Here is a 12,649-nt window from a genome sequence, read left to right on the forward strand (position 1 = left end):
CACAATATCTTCATACACATTAAGTTTATTACTAAGTCTTAAATTTTTTTTTCAGGGAGATATTGAGGTGCTATATGAATAGGATTTTTTTAAAGGATTTTATTTATTTTTTTTTAAATTTTATTTTATTTATTTATGATAGGCACACAGTGAGAGAGAGAGAGAGGCAGAGACATAGGCAGAGGGAAAAGCAGGCTCCATGCACCAGGAGCCTGACGTGGGATTCGATCCCGAGTCTCCAGGATCCCGCCCTGGGCCAAAGGCAGGCGCCAGACCGCTGCGCCACCCAGGGATCCCGGATTTTATTTATTCATTCATGAGAGACAGAGAGAGGCAGAGACACACGCAGAGGGAAAAGCAGGCTCCATGCAGGGAGCCCGATATGGGACTCAATCCCGGGTCTCCAGGATTACACCCTGGGCTGAAGGCGGCCCTAAACCACTGAGCAACCCGGGCTGCCCTACATGCTATTTTAAACTAAATATAAAATATCTTTATATTAGATACCTTAAAGATTATGAAAATAAATTATTATATTTCTCTGCTTATTAATTAAGCATATTTTATTAAGAGAATTTGTTTCTCTGAGAACAATGTCAATTTATAAGTCCAAGGATTGGAAATGATGTGACAAGGTAGCAATCCAGGTCTTTCATTCAGCCTTTTGAGTAGGAAGAATGGTCAGAAAAGTGATTTATCAGTTTTACTGTTTTTAGGGAAGTTGAAATTAGCATAATATCTTGATTATCAAGGCAGCATAACTCTAAAGTTATTTTGCCCAAGGCAGATTTTTTGGTGTTGCTTGTTGTTGTTGAGTCTGAAAAAGAGATTCTCTGAACTCCAAACCACCGTATTATCTCCTAATGTCAAAATCTTCGTTTAACATGCAAGACTCTATAATTGCTTATTCACAGAGCTTTTTTTTTTAAAAAAAGATTTTATTTATTCATGAAAGACACACAGAGAGAGGCAGAGACATAGGCAGAAGGAGAAGCAGGCTCCTGGTGGGGAGCCTGATGCGGGACTGGATCCCAGGACCCCAGGATCATGCCCTGAGCCGAAGGCAGATACTCAACCGCTAAGCCACCCAGGTGTCCCTATTCATAGGGCTTAATGTAATTTATGTGTCTTATTCCTAATTTGATAGACTTTCTATATTACTAGTTTTGGAGAAGATTCAATTAATTTAGAAATTTTGCAAATCCCTTTGTCCCAAATTTATTCCTAAAGTCAGATTATTAGGAGATGCTGTGTGTTTTCCTAGGTATTCCAAAGATTCCAATCAGGCAGTTTAGAAACTGATTTGTTCATCTTTCTCTTGAGGCTTTGTATAATTTCCTGATTACAGGTGGATTTTCCTAGGTTTTTAAAACTAATTGTAGTGAGATTTTTTTATTGCTGCTGTTTATTTTAAACTCCCCTTCTGTGACTAAGAAAATTATATCTCAGTTTTTCTTTTCACTTCTCTTTCCAATTTAAGATTACAGAATCATATTCTGCTCATTGTTTTCATGCCCAGCACTAAAAGAATTCCTTTCTGTAGGTTTTCTATCAGTCTGCTCATATTCCTCTTTTCCTCATTTCCTTTATTTTTTGCAATCTCTTTTTTTTTGGTCATCCTTAACCTTTGCTTGTTTTTAAAAATAAGAACTGTATGTGACTTTCTTCCTCTTTTGTATTTGAAAAAAAAAAGCTATCTGTAATTGTCTAAGCTCTAGGAAAAAAATATATGCATCCGTTTCCAGCAAAGAAAATGTGTTTGGAAATTTTAGCCTTTTATTTATTATATTTTTCTGAATACTAAAGTATTACATGCTTATTTTCATGAAGTTATAATAATATGGAAGTATATAAAGTAAAAAAACGTCACCCCTTCAAAGGGTAATTATTTTTAATAGTTTATATCTTTCTAAACTTTTTTTCTATTCATTGATACGCTTTCATCATTTTCAGTTGAATCAAGACAGATTTAGCTCATTCTTTAACAGCTGTGTAGTCTTCTATAGTATGAATGCATCACAGTTTATCTATTGCTGTATTGACAGACATTTAGAGAGTCTCCAAGTTTTGACTGTTTTAACTACTTATCCTATAGCCTTCTACATCTGTATATTTTGTAGTTTAGATTCTTTTGTGTACAATTGCTGGGTCGGATCTTGATAGGTATTGCAAAATTGCCCTCCAAAAAAGGCCATAATGATTTGCACTTCACTGACAGTATGGTAGAATATTTTTCTGCACCCTTGATCATATTGAATAGATACATTGGTCTTTCTTTTTTTATTTTATTTATTTACTTGAGAAAGAGTGAGAGTGCATGAGTGGGAGGGAGGAGGAGAGGGAGAGGGAGAAGCAGGCTCCCCGCTGAGCAGAACCTGGGGATCACGACCTGAGCCAAAGGCAGATGCTCAACCACTGAGCCACCCAGGTGCCCCTAGTAATGTTTTTTTTTATAAAATTAATAATACACTTGAAAAGTTTGGTCAAACCGAGTTGTTATTTTCCGCCTCACCAAACTTTTATTATTTACAGTTTTCTTATTCTTAATCAGTTATAGCGAATATAAAATAAATGCTTTTTCTACTTACTCTCTATAATGGTTAAATACTGACAGTTGCTTTTATTTTTCATAGATGATGTTTCTTTTTTTTTTTTTGATGATGATGTTTCTTCATCATGGTTTGTAGCACTGTTTTGTCTTATTTTTTAAAAAACACTTGCTTTTTTTTTTTGCAGGTTTTATTTATTTATTCATGAGAGAGAGAGAGAAAGAGAGAGAGAGAAAGAGAGGCAGAGACATAGAGATGCAGGCTACATGCAGGAAGCCCGATGTGGGACTCGATCCCGGGACTCCAGGATCACGCCCTGGACCAAAGGCAGGCGCTAAGCCGCTGAGCCACCCACGTGTCCCTGTTTTGTCTTAGAACTAAAATTGTAAGGTGGATTTTTCCTTATGAAGAAAGTGATGTCATTGCAAACAGTCTGTTATTTACCTACAGATTGTATCTGACAAGCTTGAGTTAGATCATTATTTTGACAGGGGGGAAAATCATACCAAACAGTCTTCTTAGAATCTGAGTGAGTGCTACAGCAATACCATATTATACTATAATATGGTTGAAAAGTATCTGACACATTTCATTGTCAGATAGTTGAATCCTACTACCCTCTACTTTTCTGGGATAACAATGGTGTTGTCTGAGGCAATGAAAATTTTTATCTGTACTAAAAACATGTTTTTCCCTCTAGTCTGTTATTTACATGGCAGCAGATGCTCATCCCCTGGTGGAAAGGCACCTAGTAACTTGAGGACTATTTCTCAGTTTGGTTAGAACCTGTCCCTACCTGTGTACATTGAAGGATATCAGTACTTCTCAAGCATTTTCCCCATCCTACCCCCAAACCTTTGGCTGGTTTTATTTTATGCATTTTGCAAACATTGCCTTATTAATTCATTTGAGGCTATTGTTAGGTCTGGACTTCAGCCTGAATTGTCTGTATAAGGGTGAATAAGCCTGAGTGTTAGCTCCCTTAATTTTATTTTTTTTTTATTTTATTTTTTTTTTGCTCCCTTAATTTTAAAAGGAGACTACCACTCTATTTTATGGCAGAATTGAGAAATTCATGTATATGATGGTTTTGTCAACTATTCAGTGTTACAAGAAATTGAAACATCTATATTGTTATTATAAGGACAGCTCTTTTGTAGCAAGGCCATAATTAGCCCAGGAGTCACAAAAATGACCAACAAGACACATTACCTTTTCTCAATTTGAATGTTCTATTCTGTTCTTTATTTGACTTTATTAATATGTCTTAAGTATTGACTCCTAATCTTTTGGGAATGGTCAACTTATGTTTTGAAAACGTGCTTGTCTACTCCAGCAGTTTCATCTAGAATATTCATCCTCTATTTATATAATGACAATTGTCTGATGGAAGAGATTAGGTACTTGGTATTTTGAAAATAGGTTAAAGTGTGAGATCAATTTTCATTTTAAAGGCTTACACAATTTTTTAAAGATTTATTTATTTATTCATGAGGGACACAGAGAGAGGCAGAGACATAGGCAGAGGGAGAAGCAGGGAACCCGATGTGGGATCAGTGGGACTTGATCCCGGAACTCCAGGATCACGCCCTTAGCCAAAGGCAGACGCTCAACCACTGAGCCACCCAGGTGTCCCATAAAGGCTTACACAATTTAAATGAAAGAGGTACCATTATATAAGACAATAGGGAAGTTAATGTTTTCCCTTTTGTTTGCAATTTAGAGTTGGTAGTAATTTTATTTTGCTGTTTTTTTGTTGTAAGTAAGCAGTAGGCTTGAACTCCTGACCTCAAGATCAACAGTTGCATGCTCTGTAGACTAAGCAACTAAGTGCCCCTAGAGGTGATAGTGATTTTAAATAAAAGCAAATGGGTAGGAAACAATTAAATAGATTTGGAAATATTATATAGAGACCTTGAAGGCAGCTGGTTTAACGTTTGCACAGCTAGAAATCATCAGTTTGTTTAACAACATCGAGATTGTTTTTATAAAATGGTATAATAGGGGTATTTGGGCTGTTTATATGTTTATCATTAGTCTCACATTGAATTATTTCAAATTTAGTAACACTTCTCTTAATTTCTGCACATTCCCTTTATTTTTCTTCTTTATTTCCCCCTAAAATAAGCTGGCTTTTTAGAAATGTTTTTTCCTCAGCTTTATTGAGGTATAATTGACAAATAAAAATTATATATATTTAAAGTGTGTAATATGATGTTCTGATATACCTATACATTGTGATTACCACAGTCAAGCTAATTAATCATCACCCCACAGTTACCTTTTTTGTTTTTTGAGAACAATTAAGATCTCTCTTAGCAAATTTCAAGTATACAATATTTTTAGTCATAGTTACCATTCTGTAAATCTCCAGATATTAATCCTATATAACTGAAACTTTCTACCTTTTAAAAAGAGTTTTTATTCAAATTCCAGTTGGTTAACACAGTGTAATATTAATTTCAGCTGTACAATATAGATTCAACACTTATATATAACACCCAGCGCTCATTACAAAAAGTGCCCTTCTTAATCCCTGTCACCTGTTTAACCCATCCTTCACCTAGTTCCGCTCTGTGAAGCATCAGTTTTTCTCCATAGTACCCACTATTTTAAATTTTGTTTAAAGAAATGTTGCCCTTTTATGTAAAGTGCCCTTTTTAAAAAAAGATTGATTCATTTAGAGTGGGAAATATCAGAAAGGGAGACAGACCATGAGAGACTCCTAACTCTGGGAGATGAACAAGGGGTAGTGGAAGGGGAGGTGGGGTTGGGGTGACTAGGTGAGGGGCACTGAGGGGGGCACTTGATGGGATGAGCACTGGGTGTTATACTATATGTTGGCAAGTTGAACTCCAATAAAAAATACATAAAAAAAAGTCTGTTCCTTTTTTTAAAAAAATAATTTTTATTGGTGTTCAATTTACCAACATACAGAATAACACCCAGTGCTCATCCCGTCAAGTGTCCCCCTCAGTGCCCGTCACCCATTCACTCCCACCCCCCGCCCTCCTCCCCTTCCACCACCCCTAATTCATTTCCCAGAGTTAGGAGTCTTTATGTTCTGTCTCCCTTCCTGATATTTCCCAAAATTTCTTTTCCGTTCCTTTATATTCCCTTTCACTATTATTTATATTCCCCAAATGAACGAGAACATACACTGTTTGTCCTTCTCCGATTGACTTATTCCACTCAGCATAATACCCTCCAGTTCCGTCCACGTTGAAGCAAATGGTGGGTATTTGTCGTTTCTAATGGCTGAGTAATATTCCATTGTATACATAAACCACATCTTCTTTATCCATTCATCTATCGATGGACACCGAGGCTCCTTCCACAGTTTGGCTATTGTGGCCATTGCTGCTAGAAACATCGGGGTGCAGGTGTCCCGACGTTTCATTGCATCTGAATCTTTGGGGTAAATCCCCAACAGTGCAATTGCTGGGTCGTAGGGCAGGTCTATTTTTAACTCTTTGAGGAACCTCCACACAGTTTTCCAGAGTGGCTGCACCAGTTCACATTCCCACCAACAGTGTAAGAGGGTTCCCTTTTCTCTGCATCCTCTCCAACATTTGTTGTTTCCTGCCTTGTTAATTTTCCCCATTCTCACTGGCGTGAGGTGGTATCTCATTGTGGTTTTGATTTGTATTTCCCTGATGGCAAGTGATGCAGAGCATTTTCTCATGTGCATGTTGGCCATGTCCATGTCTTCCTCTGTGAGATTTCCCTTCATGTCTTTTGCCCATTTCATGATTGGATTGTTTGTTTCATTGGTGTTGATTTTAATAAGTTCTTTATAGATTTTGGAAACTAGCCCTTTATCTGATATGTCATTTGCAAATATCTTCTCCCATTCTGTAGGTTGTCTTTTAGTTTTGTTGACTGTATCCTTTGCTGTGCAAAAGCTTCTGATCTTGATGAAGTCCCAATAGTTCATTTTTGCTTTTGTTTCTTTTGCCTTTGTGGATGTATCTTGCAAGAAGTTACTGTGGCCAAGTTCAAAAAGGGTGTTGCCTGTGCTCTCTTCTATGATTTTGATGGACTCTTGTCTCACATTTAGATCTCTCATCCATTTTGAGTTTATCTTTGTGTATGGTGAAAGAGAGTGGTCCAGTTTCATTCTTCTGCATGTGGATGTCCAATTTTCCCAGCACCATTTATTGAAGAGACTGTCTTTCTTCCAATGGATAGTCTTTCCTCCTTTATCGAATATTAGATGACCATACATTTCAGGGTCCACTTCTGGGTTCTCTATTCTGTTCCATTGATCTATGTGTCTGTTTTTGTGTCCTCTAGGATTTTGATGGAATCTTGTCTCACATTTAGATCTCTCATCCACCTTGAGTTTATCTTTGTGTATGGTGAAAGAGAGTGGTCTAGTTTCATTCTAGAGCATGTGGATGTCCAATTTTCCCAACACCATTTATTGAAGAGACTGTCTTTCTTCCAATGGATAGTCTTTCCTCCCTTATCGAATATTAGTTGACCATAAAGTTCAGGGTCCACTTCTGGGTTCTCTATTCTGTTCCATTGATCTATGTGTCTGTTTTTGTGCCAGTACCACACTGTCTTGATGGCCACAGCTTTGTAGTACAACCTGAAATCTGGCATTGTTATGCCCCCAGCTATGGTTTTCTTTTTTAAAATTCCCCTGGCTATTCGGGGTCTTTTCTGATTCCACACAAATCTTAAAACAATTTGTTCTAACTCTCTGAAGAAACTCCATGGTATTTTGATAGGGATTGCATTAAACGTGTACATTGCCCTGGGTAACATTGACATTTTCACAATATTAATTCTGCCAATCCATGAGCATGGAATATTTTTCCATCTCTTTGTGTCTTCCTCAATTTCTTTCAGAAGTGTTCTATAGTTTTTAGGGTATAGATCCTTTATCTTTGGTTAGGTTTATTCCTAGGTATCTTATGCTTTTCGGTGCAACTGTAAATGGGATTGACTCCTTAATTTCTCATTCTTCAGTCTCATTGTTAGTGTATAGAAATGCCATTGATTTCTGGGCATTGATTTTGTATCCTGCCACCTTACCAAATTGCTGTATGAGTTCTAGCAATCTTGGGGTGGAGGCTTTTGGGTTTTCTATGTAGAGTATCATGTCATCAGCGAAGAGGGAGAGTTTGACTTCTTCTTTGCCAATTAGAATGCCTTTAATGTCTTTTTGTTGTCTGATTGCTGAGGCTAGAACTTCCAATACTATGTTGAATAGCAGTGGTGAGAGTGGACATCCCTGTCTTGTTCCTGATCTTAGGGGAAAGGCTCCCAGTACTTCCCCATTGAGAATGATATTTGCTGTGGGTTTTCGTTGATGGCTTTTAAGATGTCGAGGAAAGTTCCCTCTATCCCAACACTCTGAAGGGTTTTGATCAGGAATGGATGCTGTATTTTGTCAAATGCTTTCTCTGCATCTAATGAGAGGATCATATGGTTCTTGGTTTTTCTCTTGCTGATATGATGAATCACATTGATGGTTTTACGAGTGTTGAACCAGCCTTGTGTCCCGGGGATAAATCCTACTTGGTCCTGGTGAATAATTTTCTTAATGTGTTGTTGGATCCTATTGGCTAGTATCTTGTTGAGAATTTTTGCATCCATGTTCATCAGGGATATTGGTCTGTAATTCTCCTTTTTGTTGGGGTTTTTGTGTGGTTTTGGAATTAAGGTGATGCTGGCCTCATGGAATGAATTTGGAAGTAGTCCATCTCTTTCTATCTTTCCAAACAGCTTTAGTAGAATAGGTATAATTTCTTCTTTAAACATTTGATAGAATTCCCCTGGGAAGCCATCTGGCCCTGGACTCTTGTGTCTTGGGAGGTTTTTGATGACTGCTTCAATTTCCTCCCTGGTTATTGGCCTGTTCAGGTTTTCTATTTCTTCCTGCTCCAGTTTTGGTAGTTTGTGGCTTTCCAGGAATGCGTCCATTTCTTCTAGATTTCCTAATTTATTGGTGTAGAGCTGTTCATATGATTTTAAAATCGTTTGTAAAAAAAATAAAATAAAATAAAATAAAATCGTTTGTATTTCCTTGGTGTTGGTAGTGATCTCTCCTTTGTCATTCATGATTTTATTAATTTGAGTCTTCTCTCTCTTCTTTTTAATAAGGTTGGCTAATGGTTTATATATCTTATTAATTCTTTCAAAGAACCAACTCCTGGTTCTGTTGATCTGTTCCACAGTTCTTCTGGTCTCGATTTCGTTGAGTTCTGCTCGAATTTTAATTAACTCTCTTCTGCTGGGTGTAGGGTCCATCTGCTATTTTTTCTCTAGCTCCTTTATGTGTAAGGTGAGCTTTTGTATTTGAGTTCTTTCCAGTTTTTGAATGAATGCTTGCATTGTGATGTATTTCCCCCTCGGGACTGCTTTTGCTGCATCCCAAAGATTTTGAACGGTTCTATCTTCATTCTCATTAGTTTCCATGAATCTTTTTAAAAAAAATTTTTTTTAATTTATGATAGTCATACAGAGAGAGAGAGAGAGAGAGGCAGAGACACAGGCAGAGGGAGAATCAGGCTCCATGCACCGGGAGCCCGACGTGCGATTCGATCCCGGGTCTCCAGGATCACGCCCTGGGCCAAAGGCAGGCGCCAAACCGCTGCGCCACCCAGGGATCCCTCCATGAATCTCTTTAATTCTTCATTAATTTCCTGGTTGACCCTTTCATCTTTTAGCAGGATGGTCCTTAACCTCCACGTGTTTGAGGTCCTTCCAAACTTCTTGTTGTGGTTTAGTTCTAATTTCAAGGCATTATGGTCTGAGAATATACAGGCGACTATCCCGATCTTTTGGCATTGGTTCAGACCGGATTTGTGACCCAGTATGTGGTCTATTCTGGAGAAAGTTCCATGTGCACTTGAGAAGAATGTGTATTCAGTTGCGTTTGGATGTAAAGTTCTGTAGATATCTGTGAAATCCATCTGGTCCAGTGTATCATTTAAAGCTCTCGTTTCTTTGGAGATGTGCTTAGAAGACCTATCGAGGGTAGAAAGAGCTAGATTGAAGTCACCAAGTATAAGTGTATTATTATCTAAATATTTCTTCAGTTTGGGTATTAATTGGTTTAAATATTTGGCAGCTCCCACATTCGGGGCATATATATTGAGGATTGTTAAGTCCTCTTGTTGGATAGATCCTTTGAGTATGATATAGTGTCCCTCTTCATCTCTCACTATAGTCTTCGGGGTAAATTGTAGTTCATCTGATATAAGGATGGCTACACCTACTTTCTTTTGAGGACCATTTGAATGGTAAATGGTTCTCCAACCTTTTATTTTCAGGTTGTAGGTGTCCTTCTGTCTAAAATGAGTCTCTTGTACACAGCAAATAGATGGGTCCTGCTTTTTTATCCAGTCTGAAACCCTGCGCCTTTTGATGGGGTCATTAAGCCCGTTCACGTTCAGAGTTACTATTGAAAGATACGAGTTTAGTGTCATCATGATATCTATTCAGTCCTTGTTTTTGTGGATTGTTCCACTGGACTTCTTAAAGGGGAATTTTAAGAGTCCCCCTTAAAATTTCTTGCAGAGCTGGTTTGGACGTCACATATTCTTTCAGTTGCTGCCTGTCTTGGAAGCTCTTTATCTCTCCTTCCATTTTGAATAAGAGCCTTGCTGGATAAAGTATTCTTGGTTGCATGTTCTTCTCATTTAGGACCCTGAATATATCCTGCCTGCCCTTTCTGGCCTGCCTGGTCTCTGTGGAGAGGTCTGCTGTTACCCTAATGCTTCTCCCCATAAAAGTCAGGGACTTTTTTTCTCTTGCTGCTTTAAAGATCTTCTCCTTATCTTTGGAATTTGCAAGCTTCACTATTAAATGTCGAGGTGTTGAACGGTTTTTGTTGATTTTAGGGGGGGATCTCTCTATTTCCTGGATCTGAATGCCTGTTTCCCTTCCCAGATTCGGAAAGTTTTCAACTAGGATTTGTTCAAATACATATTCTGGCCCTCTGTCCCTTTTGGCGCCCTCGGGAACCCCAATTAAACGTAGGTTTTTCTTCCTCAGGCTGTCGTTTATTTCCCTTAATCTGTCTTCATGGTCTCTTAATTGTCTGTCTCTTTTTTCCTCAGATTCCCTCTTTGCCATCAACTTGTCTTCTATGTCACTCACTTGTTCTTCCACCTCGTTAACCCTCGTCCTTAGGACTTCTAGTTTGGATTGCATCTCATTTAATTGATTATTAATTTTGCCTGATTGGATCTAAATTCTGCAGTCATGAAGTCTCTTGAGTCCTTTATGCTTTTTTCTAGAGCCCACAGTAGCTGTATAATAGTGCTTCTGAATTGGCTTTCTGACATTGAATTGTAATCCAGATGTTGTAACTCTGTGGGAGCGAGGACTGTTTCTGATTCTTTCTTTTGAGGTGAGGTTTTCCTTCTAGTCATTTTGCTCAGTGCAGAGTGGCAAAAACAAGTTGTACTGGGAAAAGGAGAAAAAGAGAGGGATAGAAGGAAAGAAAAGAGAAAAAGAAAAAAGAGAAAGAAGAAAAAAATGGAAAAAAGAGAAGAAAAAGAGAAAGAAAAAGAGAAAGAAAGGTGAAAAAATGGGGTGGGGGACGCAATAGAAATCATAAAGAACGAAAACACAAAACAAAAAGAAAACAAAGAAACAAAAAAAACCCAAAAAACACGGGGGAGTATCTTCTGATTCTGTATACTTTAAGTCCCTTGGTTCCCCTGGAGCTGGTCCGTCTAGCTGGTCTTCTGGGGTAGGGGCCTGCTGTGCTGATTTTCAGGTGTTAGCACTTGGGGGAGCTGCTCAGCCCCTGCCTGGTGCAGGGCTCAGTGGGGGTTGTTCACCCCATGAGGCCCCGGGAGGAAGCCACAGTGGCAGGGGCAGCTCTGGAAACCTGGATTCAGCCCCCGCAGTAACTTCGGGGCTCTCCGTCTGCAGGGCCTGGAGGCTCCCCAGCGGGGCTGCTGATCTGCTCAGCTCGGGGCAGGAGCGTCCTTGCTGTCCTGGGCCCTCCTGGCCTCTGCCTGTCCGGGGGAGGTCGGATCCTGGGCTGTGTCCCAGCGCCCTGTGCTCCGGGGCCTGCGCTGTTGGATTCGCGCTCCGGGCAGTGCAGCCCCCTCCGCGGAGCTGCCGCCCGAGCCCCCCCCCCCCCCCCCGCAAGCTGCTCCCGCAGTCGCGGAGCCCCCTCCGCACGGAGCTTCTTCCTCTGCCCGAGCCGCCGCCGCCGCCGAGCTGCTCCCGGAGCCGCGCAGCCTCCTCCGCGGAGCCGCTGTCCGAGCCCCTCCGAGCTGCTCAGGGCCCCGCCGTGCGCGTTGCAGCCCTTAGGGAGCTCGGCGCACTCTCCCCAGGACGCAGGTGTCTGTTAGTGTCCCAGGGAGCCTGAGTGTATCCTCGCCCCTCCTGGGATCTTGCTCCAACTCCCTGCGAGCGCCTTTCCGCCCGGGAAGGTTGGTGCAGCTCCTGCTCCTCCGGGACGGGGCTCTCCTGTCCTGGGGACACTCGCCCTGGCCTTAGCCCGGCTCCTCTCGGGGCCCCTCCCCCTTGGAGGCCTTTTGTGTCTTTATTTCTTTTTCCCCGTCTTCCTACCTTGATAGAAGCGCGAACTCTTCCAACTGTAGCGTTCCAGCTGGTCTCTCTTTAAATCTCAGGCCGAATTCGTAGATTTTCAGGATGATTTGAAGGTTATCTAGGTAATTTGGTGGGGACAGGTGATTTGGGGACCCTACTCTTCCGCCATCTTGCCCCTCCTTCCTGTTCCTTTTTTTTTTTTTTTTAAAGATTTTATTTATTTATTCATGGGAGACACACACAGAGAGAGAGGCAGAGACATTGGCAGAGGGAGAAGCAGGCTCTATGCAGAGAACCCTAGGCTGGACTCGATCCTGGGTTTCCAGGATCACGTCCTGGGCTGAAGGCTAAACCGCTGAGCCACCCAGGCTGCCCCTCCTTTTTTGTTTCTTAAATTCACACATGAGTGAAATCATTTGTCTTTATCTGACTTATTTCACTTAGAATAATACTCTCTAGCTCCATCCATGTCATTGCAAATGGCAAGATTTCATTTTTTTTATGGCTGAATAATATCTTCTTTTTTCATCAGTCGATGGACATTGCGTTCTTTCCATAATTTGACTATT

At 40.2% G+C, this 12,649-nt stretch overlaps 1 protein-coding gene across 7 annotated transcripts in view; it reads left to right on the top strand.

Annotated features, from left to right (window-relative positions):
- The window catches only part of ATP7A (ATPase copper transporting alpha), a 162,613-nt gene that overhangs the window by 26,001 nt on the left and 123,963 nt on the right, over positions 1-12,649 (top strand). The window lies entirely within an intron of this gene.

This window comes from Vulpes vulpes, chromosome X, assembly GCF_048418805.1.
Source record: "Vulpes vulpes isolate BD-2025 chromosome X, VulVul3, whole genome shotgun sequence".
Classification (NCBI taxonomy): domain Eukaryota; kingdom Metazoa; phylum Chordata; class Mammalia; order Carnivora; family Canidae; genus Vulpes; species Vulpes vulpes.